The sequence below is a fragment of the Dromiciops gliroides genome, chromosome 4 (assembly GCF_019393635.1).
Source record: "Dromiciops gliroides isolate mDroGli1 chromosome 4, mDroGli1.pri, whole genome shotgun sequence".
NCBI lineage: Eukaryota > Metazoa > Chordata > Mammalia > Microbiotheria > Microbiotheriidae > Dromiciops > Dromiciops gliroides.
Window position 1 is genome coordinate 360,261,412 of NC_057864.1, and position 12,520 is coordinate 360,273,931.

Sequence of the window (12,520 nt, forward strand, 5' to 3'; positions counted from 1 at the left end):
TTTTTTCTTTTTAAATGAGGCAATTGAGGTCAAGTGACTTGCCCAGGGTCACATAGCTAGTAAGTGTTAAGTGTCTGAGGCCGGATCGGAACCCAGGTACTCCTGACTCCAGGGCCGGTGCTTTATCCACTGCACCACCTAGCTGCCCCAAAAAGCATATACTTTTAAAGAACAAAACAATACTGATAGACTTGAGTATCTGATAAATGCAGGGATTAATCATAATTTCAGAATATTCATGGGGAAGGATGCTCCTGGCCTCTCAGTAGAGAGGACTATAGGTATGGGATGAAATATGTTTTTAGACATGGACAGTGTTCAGTTGTTACATTTATTTGATAGAAGAGATGGTAGATTTGGAAGACAAAATTTTTAAAAAAGGGAGTAATTGAAAAGTAATGTGGATTAAATGTGAACAAATAGTTTTAAAAATTAACAAACCAATAATAAACGTATAATAAAAAGAAAGTGTTACTGATGTCTTTTGTTTTTACATTAGCTAAATTTTCCAATGTATCTTTCCTTCCTCTCTCAGAGAGTTACCTTTAAAGAAGAGAGGGAAAACAAACAAACAAAAAAACTAGTTCAGCTAACCTAGCCCACACATTCAAAAAAATCTGACAGAAGCCTTAATTTTTGTGTAGAAGCTTTTCAATTTCATGCAATTCTAATTATCTGTTTTATCACAACCACTCTATCAGGTAGGTGCTATTATCTCTGTGCCTTTTTTGGTTAAGCATTCATCTGCAGCTGTGAAAGGAACATGATCTCTTTTCTAATTTTTCTTTTAATGATACGATTTTTAACATTGAGATCATGTCTGTATCTGAATTTATTATGGATATGGGATAAGATGTTGACCTAATCCATATTTCTGCCAGGTAGCTTTCCAGTTTTCCCTATAGTTCTTATCAAGTAGGGATTTCTTTTCTAGGTGATTTCAAGTTTATTGAACACTGGGTTCTTAATTTCAGTTATTTTTGACTTTTTCTTGTCTAGTCTGTTCCATATCCTTTTCCTTTCTATAGGAAACATATGATTGTGCCTGTCGGCCCTGGACAGTGGGGTGCACACCTTCAGGTGGTGAAAGGACCAGGGATTGGAAAAAAAGAAGATATTTTATTCTCTGGAGCAGAATCTCCTACCTAAATTATGTTGTGATAAGTCCAGGCTAACAGAGTTTTTTCTTTATTTTTTTAAAATCAACTTGTTTTTTCCCCAATTGATGTCTCCTTTCTCTCCCTCCCATTTAAAAGAAAACAAAACCCTTCTAACAAATATTCTCCTGCATTGGCCATGTCCAAAAAGAAGGCTCAACTTGCACAGAGTTCTCAAGTATATAGGACTGGATCCTTTAGAGACTTGTGTTCTAATATCAACTCTGCCATTGGCTTGCCGTGAGAATGTTAGGCAAGTTACTGATCTCTAAATTTCTGGCCATAAAACTATATGTTCTGTGATATCTTTGAGTCTAAGTGGGTTACAAAAAAGCTAGTGTGCACACTATCAAAACGTGTAACATGATGTTCAGTGATCTTATGGCTAGAGTGAGAAAAATGAATTACGGAGTCTCAGAGCTACAAAGAACCTCAGAGGCTATCTAGTCTGTCTAACCTATTCCTGAGAAACCATCCTGGACAAATTGTCAGTTTCCCATGAATAACTTCCCCTCAAGAAGACCTCCCGTGATGAGACTGTGGAAGTAACTCATTCAGCTTCTGGACAATGTTAATTCTATGTAAGTCTTTTGTTTTTTCTCAAATAGAGCCAAAATCTACTTCTGCTGTTTCTGTGCATTGCTTTTAGTACTACTCATTGGGGAAGATCATAAGATGATGAAAATTATTTTCAAGTTAAAGATGAAAAAGAGCTTGTAAAAGTGTCTTAACAGATGCGAATTCCACTTTACTCAGGAGATTTCATTAATTAGTCTTGAGAGAGATTATCAGAAGAGGTGGTTGGACCTGGAAGATATTAAAATAAGTTATTTGCTTTTTGTTTTTTTTTTGTTTTTTTTTGCCAGGCAATGGGGGTTAAGTGACTTGCCCAGGGTCACACAGCTAGTGTCAAGTGTCTGAGGCCGGATTTGAACTCGGGTCCTCCTGAATCCAGGGCTGGTGCTTTATCCACTGTGCCAACTAGCTACCCCCTAAAATAAGTTATTTGTAATGGGCTGCCCCATTTAGAAGTCTCTAGAAATGTTAAAAGGAAAGCTGAACATGTTAAGGATAGTAATAGCTAGTATTTCTATGGTGTTCTAAGATTTGCAAAGCATTTTATATATGCTATCTTATCTAATCCTCACAACAATTCTAGGAGGTAGGTGATGCTATTCTCCTCATATTACAGATGTGGAAACTGAAGCACAGAGAGATTAAGCAACTAACCCTGTGTCACATAGCTACAAGTGTCTGAGGCAGAATTTGAAATTAGGTCATCCTGACTCAGTCCAGCACTCAATGCTCTGTGTCATCTGTCTAAATGAAATAATTTCCAAGTCCCTTTTTCATTCCATTATTCTGTGATTCTAAGTGCTTAATGTACTTTGGTAGTTCCTTGATGATTTTAATAGCTGAAATTAATAGAATAGCTTCAAGGACACCATGCTCAAACCTCTTTGTTCTCAAAGGGTAGGCAAAACTTTCCCTTTTCTCTATTTTCCTCAACAGTTCCCTGTCAAGAGTTCTGCTGTTACTAGATAATAAATATCCAGCCCCTCATGAATGAGGACAAATTCTTATTCTCAAAAATAAAAGACCTGTCATCTTTTCAGTTCATGTAATTAAAAACTTTTTAAAATGCCCCAACACAAACATTGACTTCTTGATAATTCCTGACATTTACTGTACTAGATCCAAAAATCTGGTGAAAGAATTCTCATATCTCTGTACACTCTGCATGTGCATGTTTAACATAGCTTTATTTGGTCTGGAAAGATCCTATTCTATGAATTTATATTTATAAAAATAATTCACTTTAATATGGGTGTAAAGGAACTGGCTAATTCATGTGGAAACCTTATTTCCCTACCCAGGGATAATCTTCCTTCTCACTTGAAAGCTACCTTGGGGTGAAAGATCAGTTTCATTTCTTCAGAACTTTTATACCCTCACATCCTTGATCCCATGCCCTCTTGTTTTCTCCAGGAGATTTTGCCCTTTTTATCATCCCCTCTTTATCAATCTCTATTCTTTAAACTTTTCTTTTATACTGTGTAGAGACTTTTAACCCCCCACCCCCCACTTCCCCACCCCCTGCACTCTGGGAGCACCCTATGCACCTATAGGGATCTTTACTTGCTAGTTTATTAGCATTCCCTAATTAGCTAATCAGGACTCCTGTCCCCTCTTACCATCAACTAGTGGTATCTCCACTTGAGGCCCCCTACCCCTCACTTAAGCAGACCCTATAGGGACAGGGTATACAGATTCCTTCCCTACTGTTTACAAAAATGTCCCTGTTCCCCTAGTTTTTTGTTTTTGTTTTCTGCAGGGCAGTGAAGATTAAGTGACTTGCCCAGGGTCACACAGCTGGTAAGTGCCAAGTGTCCGAGGCCACATTTGAACTCAGGTCCTCCTGAATCCAGGGCTGGTGCTTTATCTACTGCGCCACCTAGCTGCCCCCTCCCCCAGTTTTAAAAAGCTTGTATCTCTTCTTTTCAGATAAGCTTCTTGAGGAAAACAAATCATAAAAACTATCTATACCCTTGTCTTCCACTCTCTTCTCACTCTTCTAAATTCTTTGTAGTCCGGCTTCTGACCTCATTACTCAACAGAGACTGTTCTTTCCAAAGTTTCCAGTGGTCTTTTCATTGCCAAATGTAGTGACCTTTTCTCAGTCCTCATCCTTCTTGACCTTTGCAGAATGTGACACCGATGACCATTCTCTCCTAGATATTCCTGTCTGGGTTTTCATGACATTGCTCTGTATAGGTTCTCCTCCTATCTGACTCCTCCCCAGTCTCCTTTAATAGATCATCATTGATATCATTTGTACTAACTTCATATACTCCAGTGTTCTATTTGGAGTCTTCTCATTTTCTCTCTATACTCATTTGTTGACCTCATTAGTTCCCATGGGTTCAGTTATCATCTCTGTTTAGATGTCTCTCAGATCTAGATATCCAGCCTCAGTCTCCCTCCTGAGCTCCACTCCCTTATCACCAACTGCCTATTAGACATTTTGAGCTGTATGTCTCATTGGCATCTCAAGCTTAATATATCCAAAACAGAATTTAATATTTTTACCACTGCTTTGCAGTCTTACCCCTGTCCTGAACATTCCTATTCCCGTTGAGGGTACAACCATCTGTGTAGTCACTACTTAGGTTCACAATTTCAATGTAATCTTGACTTCCTATTCTTATTCACGTCACATATGCAATCATTTGCCAAATCTTTTCTATCATTTACAAAATCATTTCTATCTCTGCAGCATTGCTCAAATAAGTTCCTTTCTATTTACATACAGCATTCCATTGCCTCTTGCCTAGACTGTTGTAATAGCCTCTATTTGGTATCCCTGCCTCAAGTCTTTCTCCACTTCAATTCATCCTTTAAATAGTGGCCAAAGTCATTTTTTGAATGCACAGCTCTGATCAGATGAACCCTATACTCAGTAAACTCCAGTGGGTTCCTATTGCCTTTGTGATCAAATATAAATTCCTCTCCTTAGCATTAAAACTCTTCAACTCCCAGCCTCTCCCTACCTTGTTAGTTTCACATATTACTTCTCACCATTCATTCTATGACTTCAACCATACTGGCTGGCTGTTCCTTCCATACGGTGTTCTATCTTCTTTCTTGCTCCTACAGTGGCTGTCCTGGCCCCCTTGCCTGGAATGCTGTCCCTATTCATCTCTATCCATTAGAATTCCTGGTTTTCTTCCAGCCCCAATTTAAATTCCATCTTCTGTGGAGGGGGCCCTCCTGGATTCCGCCCCCCCCCCATCCTAGTGTCTTTTTTTGGTAAAGTGTGTTATCTCGTATATACCTACGTATGTACATATTTCCCACATTAGATTGTAAATACCTGGAAAGTAAGGACTGTTTAGTTTTTGGTTTTGCATCCCTTGTATCTAGCACAATGCCTGAGACACAGTAGGTGTTTAATAAATTCTTATTTGCTGATAAATTGAATGATTGAAGAGAATGGGTGAAGAAGGTAGAGAATGCTTCCTTTATCCATGAAGCAGTGCTCCCCACATGAATTAGGATGGACAATAGTGGGTTAGGATTAAGAAAAATTTCCACCATACTGGTTGGTATTCTTTCTTTCTTTCTTTTTTTTGCAGGGCAATGAGGGTTAAGTGCTTGCCCAGGGTCACACAGCTAGTAAGTGTCAAGTGTCTGAGGCTAAATTTGAACTTAGGTCCTCCTGAATCCAGGGCTGGTGCTTTATCCACTGGGCCACCTAATTGCCCCAGTATTCTTTTTTTAACTCTGGTTTAGAACCACTGGTTTATGTCTTTCTAAAAGTCTAGATGTTTCCTTTTAATATAATTTTCTGTACATTTAAAACTAGGAAAATCAAAGGGATTTTTGTGAGATCTGTAAGGTTTGCTTATATTTCCATTGTATTGGATGGTTGTTGGAAGGCAAATTGATCCACAAGGGTTTGGATGCTGGTTTTACTATTTACTTCTTTACACACTCAGGGACAACCAAAGATCTATGTTTTCTTATTAAGCTTCCATCCCTCTAATTACTTTTCATCTTGCTCCTATACCACATGCCGATTTCAAGGAGGAAGTTTCTTTATATAGCAATTGTTATTATTTTTTGCAAAAATTCAAAGGTTTATATCCACTAGCAGCACAATTTAAAAAAATCTTTTATTATTTTTCTTGTATACTAATGTTAAGGTAATAAATACCATTAGAGGCCCATCATCATGGGGTATTGTTTTCCATAACTGCTAGCACAGAAAAATAAAATGGGAAATTGAAATATGTGTGGGAGCAATGCAAAGGCTTTGTTGTAACAGAAAGAATGTCAACAAAAGGCTTATTGCTCATGCCCCTCCATCTCATCTTTATTTTGTTTGTTTAGTGTGCCTGACTTGGGAGTCAAATCCTGCCTTAAGACACTAGCTGTATGACCCCGCCCCCCCCTCCAGGTAACTCTTTTTTTTTGCAGGGCAGTGGGGGTTAAGTGACTTACCCAGGGTCACAGCTAGTAAGTTAAGTGACTTACCCAGGGTCACAGCTAGTAAGTGTCAAGTGTCTGAGGCCAGATTTGAACTCAGGTACTCCTGAATCCAGGGCCGGTGCTTTATCCACTGTGCCACCTAGCAGCTCCCGCCCCCCCCCCCCCCCCCCCCGGTAACTCTTAACCTCTTTCAGCCTCAGTTTCCTCTGAAAAATCAGGATAATAATAGCATTTACTTCACAGAGTTTTTGTGAAGATCAAATAAGAAAATATATGTACTTTGCCAAACTGAAAGTATTGTATAATGCTGGCTATTATCACTGAGGGGCAACTAGGTGACAAAGTGAATAGAGTACTGGGCCTAGCTAGAGTCAGAAAGACTGGAGTTTAAATTTGACCTCAGACACTTACTAGCTGTGTGACCCTGGGCAAGTCACTTAACTAGTAGTAGTAGTAGTAGGCTTCTACCAGTCGGGGATGACCACGGATCAGCACCCTGAAGAGCCACAGGCCACAGTGTGGCTGTGCAGTCTGATACAGGAGCCACAGCTCTCGCCACCCCCAGCTTCGCTACAGAGATATATGCAAGCAAGACTTGAGGGCTCTGGGAATAGACACTGGCAGCTGGGAGGAGATGGCCAAGGACCGCGCCTGATGGAGTTCAGTACTCAGGAGCAGCTTGTGTGCAGCTGAGATGGGCCTTCAAGCTCGGGAGGAAGAAAAATGAATGAGACACAGGAACCGATGGGCAACAAAGAGTGCAGTTTTCCGATGTCCGAAGTCACTTAACTGCTGCCTGCATAAAACTGGAGAAGAAAATGACAAACCATTCTAGTATCTTTGCTAAGATACCAATTGGTCGGGGCAGCTAGGTGGCCCAGTGGATAGAGCACTGACCCTGGAGTCAGGAGGACCTGAGGTCAAATCCGGCCTCAGACACTTGACACTTACTAGCTGTGTGACCCTGGGCAAGTCACTTACCCCAATTGCTTCACACACACACACACAAAAGATACCAATTGGTCCATGGGGTCATGAAGAGTGGGACACAACTGACAACATTCTCATTAAGGGTTATCAAAGCTCAATTTTATATGACACTCCATGATAGGAGTTATAAGGAGTAACAACATGAGTGTGTTTGTCCCCAGATTCATAAGAGTGTAGTATGAGGTGAGAACAAGATTCCTGCAGCCTGGAGATTCCCGGTGGACCAGAGCACCAAGGAAGGTTCTCCTGATATCTGCTGGAGGAGCTGTTATGCTGACACCCAGGCACAGCTATGAAACAGGAGAAAAAGGCAAAGCAAAGCATGGGATGAGTAGTCTCTAAACTGAGGCCTACATAATTTAAATCTAAAAGAGCCCTGAATCATCAGCTCCTAGCTATCAATGAGACTTGGGGGTTCTAGAATTAAAATACCACTTCCCTGAAGTACCAAAGCAGCCTGCACCTGAGTGTAGTGTCTTTATGATAGAGTTATTCCTGTGGGTGTGGATGGAGGAGACAAGGGCCTTGCCCAGTGACTGCTGGGCAGGCAAGAATTGGCCTGGAGAGCTGTTGTCACAGCAACTCGAGGCAGTCTTCCATCCATTGTCTATGGAATATCGAATCCCCTCCTCTGTCTCCCCAAATTTGTCTTCCTTTACTTACTGGCACAGGAATCTGGGTGTGGGAGAGAGGGGGATGGGATTGGAATTGTTTTCTATTGCGTTATGAACATTTAATAATTTAATAATTTTTTAATAATTTAATAATTTAATTTTGGGGAGGTTCTTCCTGATAGTTTTGCAAGGTTTATAGTGCTAGGTTTAAAGTCAGAAAAATTGCGATTCAAATCTCACCTAAGGCATTTACTGTTTTCCTGAGGAAGTCTTTATGCTCAGTTTCTTCATCTATAACATGAGTATACTAATAGTACCACAGGATTATTGCAAGGATCAAACTGAAAATGTATAGTTTGCAAACTGTAATGTGCTGCATAAATATGAGCTATTATTGAGTGCTTTCTTATTTGACTTCTAATCATTCAAGCAAAATCTTCTACCATATATGTGACTCCCTAACAAATAGGTATCAAGTAAATCAGACATTCATAGTGTGAGATTTAAAATTGGATATTAGATCATAAATCTCCCCTACTTACCTTTCCCTTAATTTATCTCCCAGACTAGTAAATGTAAGAAGCTTTTGGTTTTCTAGATAGACCTTTTATTGTTATGGTAGTCACAAGGTGATGTTGATTAGAAGGATAGGAAAGGAGAAACACAATACAAATCGTCTTAAGTCTAAGCTTAGTCTATATTCCTTATAAAAACTCACCAAAACCGAAGGCCACCTTTGGAGAGAGAGAGAGAGACCGTCTGTGCAGTGCAGTCAGGAGACCAGCAGAGCAGGAAAAAGCCCCACTTCCGTTCTCTCCTTGCCTTTTCAGCTCGCACCCCGGAAGTCGAGTGCATAGCAGGCAGTCTGACATGCACAGCAGGCGCACTGGCGTGCGTAGCTCATGCCATTGGTCTCCTCCCCGAAAGGGTGGTCCTTCAAAAAACTGGTGTCTTTCAGTTATCCTAACTGACTGTTAAAAAACTTTCATATTTTTTACCACAATAGTTGATCATGAATTAACTATTACCCTGCAGAAAGTCAAGAAAATACATTAGATGACTACTCAAGTTACATTTTCTTCCATTCCATGTGTGGTGGGAAACATCCTATGATGCATGTCGAATCATTTCAATTGTGTCTGTCTAACTCTTCATGACCCCATTTGGAGTTTTCTTGGTAAAGATACTAAAGTGGTTTACCATTTCTTCTCTAGCTCATTTTATAGATGAGGAATTGTGGTAAACAGGGTTAAGTGACTTGCCCAGGGTCTCACAGCTAGTGTCTGGATTTAAAATAAGGTCTTCCTGACTCCAGGCCTGGCACTCTATCCTGCCAGGACATCTAGATGCCCTCCTAAGTAGCATACTTGGACTTAGCTTACTGGGACTGCTTTACCACATGAGAGATTTAGGACCTTCTTCTAGTCATGTAGTGGCCCAATTCTGGGAGGTCTTGACATTTTGGTATGATGTAGTAAGCCCTAAGTGATCCCCTGTCTTGTGAAATTGGCTGGGATGTAGAATGCTGCATCAATTATTAGAAACAGCTTCTGGCTTGACCTCTTGCTTCAACTCTCCCATGTGTTCAGTAATGTACTCTTTTCCTAGATTCTCCATTAAGGAGCTAAGGGATGGGCTGCAATCTTTCTTCCTCCCCCACTGCTACTTTCACATGAGCATGGACTCAGCTAGGCAAACTTGTCCTGGGAACATGGCTACCTTTTAAGCTTTGTGTTTCCTTTCCTGAGTAGATGATCAAAGTCCGGTATACTCAGATTATACTCAAGGTATGTATGTATGTGTATATATATATATATATATAGAGAGAGAGAGAGAGAGAGAGATATAGATATAGATATATAGATATAGATATAGATATAGATATAGATATAGATATACACACACACTTTTGAAAGGTATAGATCCTCTGGGTCCCATCTAGTTGGGGCTAAATGACATTAGCAGAAGAGTCCTTACAACTACTCTAGTCTTTTTTTTTTTTGCAGGGCAATGAGGGTTAAGTGACTTGCCCAGGGTCACACAGCTAGTAAGTGTCAAGTGTATGAGGCCAGATTTGAACTCAGGTCCTCCTGAATCTAGGGCTGGTGCTTTATCCACTGTGCCACTTGGCTGCCCCTCCAGTCTTTTTAAAGAGGTCTATACTTAAAGGAAAAAGATTAGCCTAAGCCTGAGACTGTTTTGCCAGAAGTTTTGGACAGTGCAGAGCCAAGGTACAATGTAAAATACTTAATTAGCAGTCTTGCAAACTTTTTTATTTTAATGTTCTCATGAAATTTAAGTATTCACCTCTTAGCAGATTTATAATTATAGTTCTACATTAAGTCAATAATAATTAATAATAATTAAGTCATTCTGTTAATATACCCTGTAAGACTTAACATGTTTGGTATCTTGTGTGTAGAAACAAGTTACCTGTATATAATATTCTATATATTTATACTGTAGATTGAGTATGTTGTTAGTCATCTTCTTTGTCATTTTTTTAAAGGAAATCCTAAATGTAAGCCGTAACTTGTAATATATGTTAAAATTCCTTCAAGTCTCCAGGGTGGAGTTTTAATAAGCCAAAAGACTGGGAGAACAGGATGCTTAGCCTCTCATTCATAAGGGGGTTATGTTCCACTAGGACTGAATGGCACAATACCCCAGTCGCTGTGGGCTCAACAGTGGTTCCTTATTGTTAGAGAAAGAAAAGTACATAAAAGCTTTGTTTTAAGCAACTAATATAAACTAATATTTTTCCCCTCATAAAGAATCTTTGTTTGGTTTTGTTGATTGTTCCATCTCTGTTTTATTAAAAGGAGAATTTTTCCTCTGTGAGGAAAAGAATTATATATTCCCATTTAGATAATTTTGGATTAGAGAGTCATTTCCTTTGTCCCCCTGCTGGGGATTTACCTCATATAGTTGTAGTATGAAACACTTTCCCATGTATATTTCTGTTTAAATAGGATTTGGGGGGAGGGGATATTTCAATAACTGAAAAAGCTGATTTTCCCTCCCCCCATGATTTATATAAATAATATGCTGTAGCTGAGGCATGTTATAGGAGTCCTATCATATATTTTCTCACTCCTAAGTCTAGTTTTGATAATCCAGTTTCATTCAATGACCATTTAGTAAGTACAAAGCTTTGTACTATCACAGAATTTTAGAGTGGGAGGGGACCTCAGAAGCTATATATTTCAGTTTGTATCTAAACAAAGAATCCCCTCACCAACATACCCTGCCCCCATATGGTCATTTAGCCTTGGCTTGAAGACCTCTAGTGAGATATAGTTCATTACCTTATAAGGCTTCTCATTCCACTTTGGGATAGCTCTAATTGTTAGGAAGTTTTTACCTTCATCAGACTATGATTTCCACTCATTAGTTCTAATCCTTCCAATCCCTCTTCCACATGACAGCCCTTCAGATAGTTGAAGACAACCGTCATGTCCTCCCTAAGTCTTCTCTTCTCTGGGCTAAACATCTTTGGATCCTTCTACTGACCTATATATGGCATGATCTTGAATCCTTTCAGCCTTCTGATCCATCTCTAATTTATCAGTGTCCTTCCTAAAACATGATTCCCAGAATTGAACATAATGCTTCAAATGTAGGTGCTTAATATACTTGTTTCCTTCCTCCCTCCCTTTCTCCCTTCTTCCTTTCTAGGTCCCTTTTACCTCTACATCTATGACCCCTCCCATTTACCATTCTAATTTCTTCCTTTCCTCTGCCTTCCAAGTGATCTCATGTTGTACCTTAGCTAATCAAAGAGTACCTTCCCAACCAAACCTCGTCTCCTACTTCAAAATTCCCTCCCTCTTTCCTCTTCTTGGTCTTATCACAACTCCTATCACCTACTTGAGTGCTGCTAAGTAAGCCAGTACTTGAGCTAAGATATCAATGTTAGTTTAAAAGTTTAAAACTTAGCTTCTCTCCCATCAGTTCAGTCCATACAATTCAGTCCTATTTCATTCCATCAGAACTGTCCCATTTTGTCCAATGTCATCTTATCTAATCCCTGTCCTTGATCTTATATGACAAAAGCAAAACAAAAAGGAGACAAAGCAATGGAAGAATTAGACATGTATATGCACCTCCATTTTCTCCTTTCCCTTTTTAATTTTTACTATAATAAAGTTTAATATTATTGATATCTCCCTATACATAGAGAATTTTCCAATATATATCTGGTGAAAGACAAGGTTCTACTACATACTAATCACTACAAATTTCATCTCCAGGGGTCTTTCATATGTGAAAAAAGCCTTTTGGTGGCTTCATGAAAGGTCTCCTGTCCTTTTCTGTAAATGTTGAGTAAAGAGAACATAAGTTAGCAAGGTAAAAACTTCAGAGTAGTAAGCAGAAGGTTGAAAGTTGAAGGTTGTTGATTGAAGATTCCTGTCTCTAGGAAACGTTTTAAAAAGTTAACTATATCTCTGCCCTGTGATAGATTGGAGTGATTTTTTTTATTGCAAAGACCCTGATTCATTTATAGAATTTCTAGCAAGTATTTTGAAATGTATGGGCATTTCACAACACATTTGCAGTTAACACCATTGGCTGCATTGCCTACTAATGCACTTGGTGTTAGGGCTATGCAAGATGGATTTCTTTGTACAACATTCCTGCAATTGATGTCATTTGGCAATATCTTCATTCATAGACTTCATTAACACACTATGTGACTGAAGTTGTCAACCTCTCTGAGCATATTTCTTCATTTATAAAATGGGGGCAATTATACTATCTTGAAAG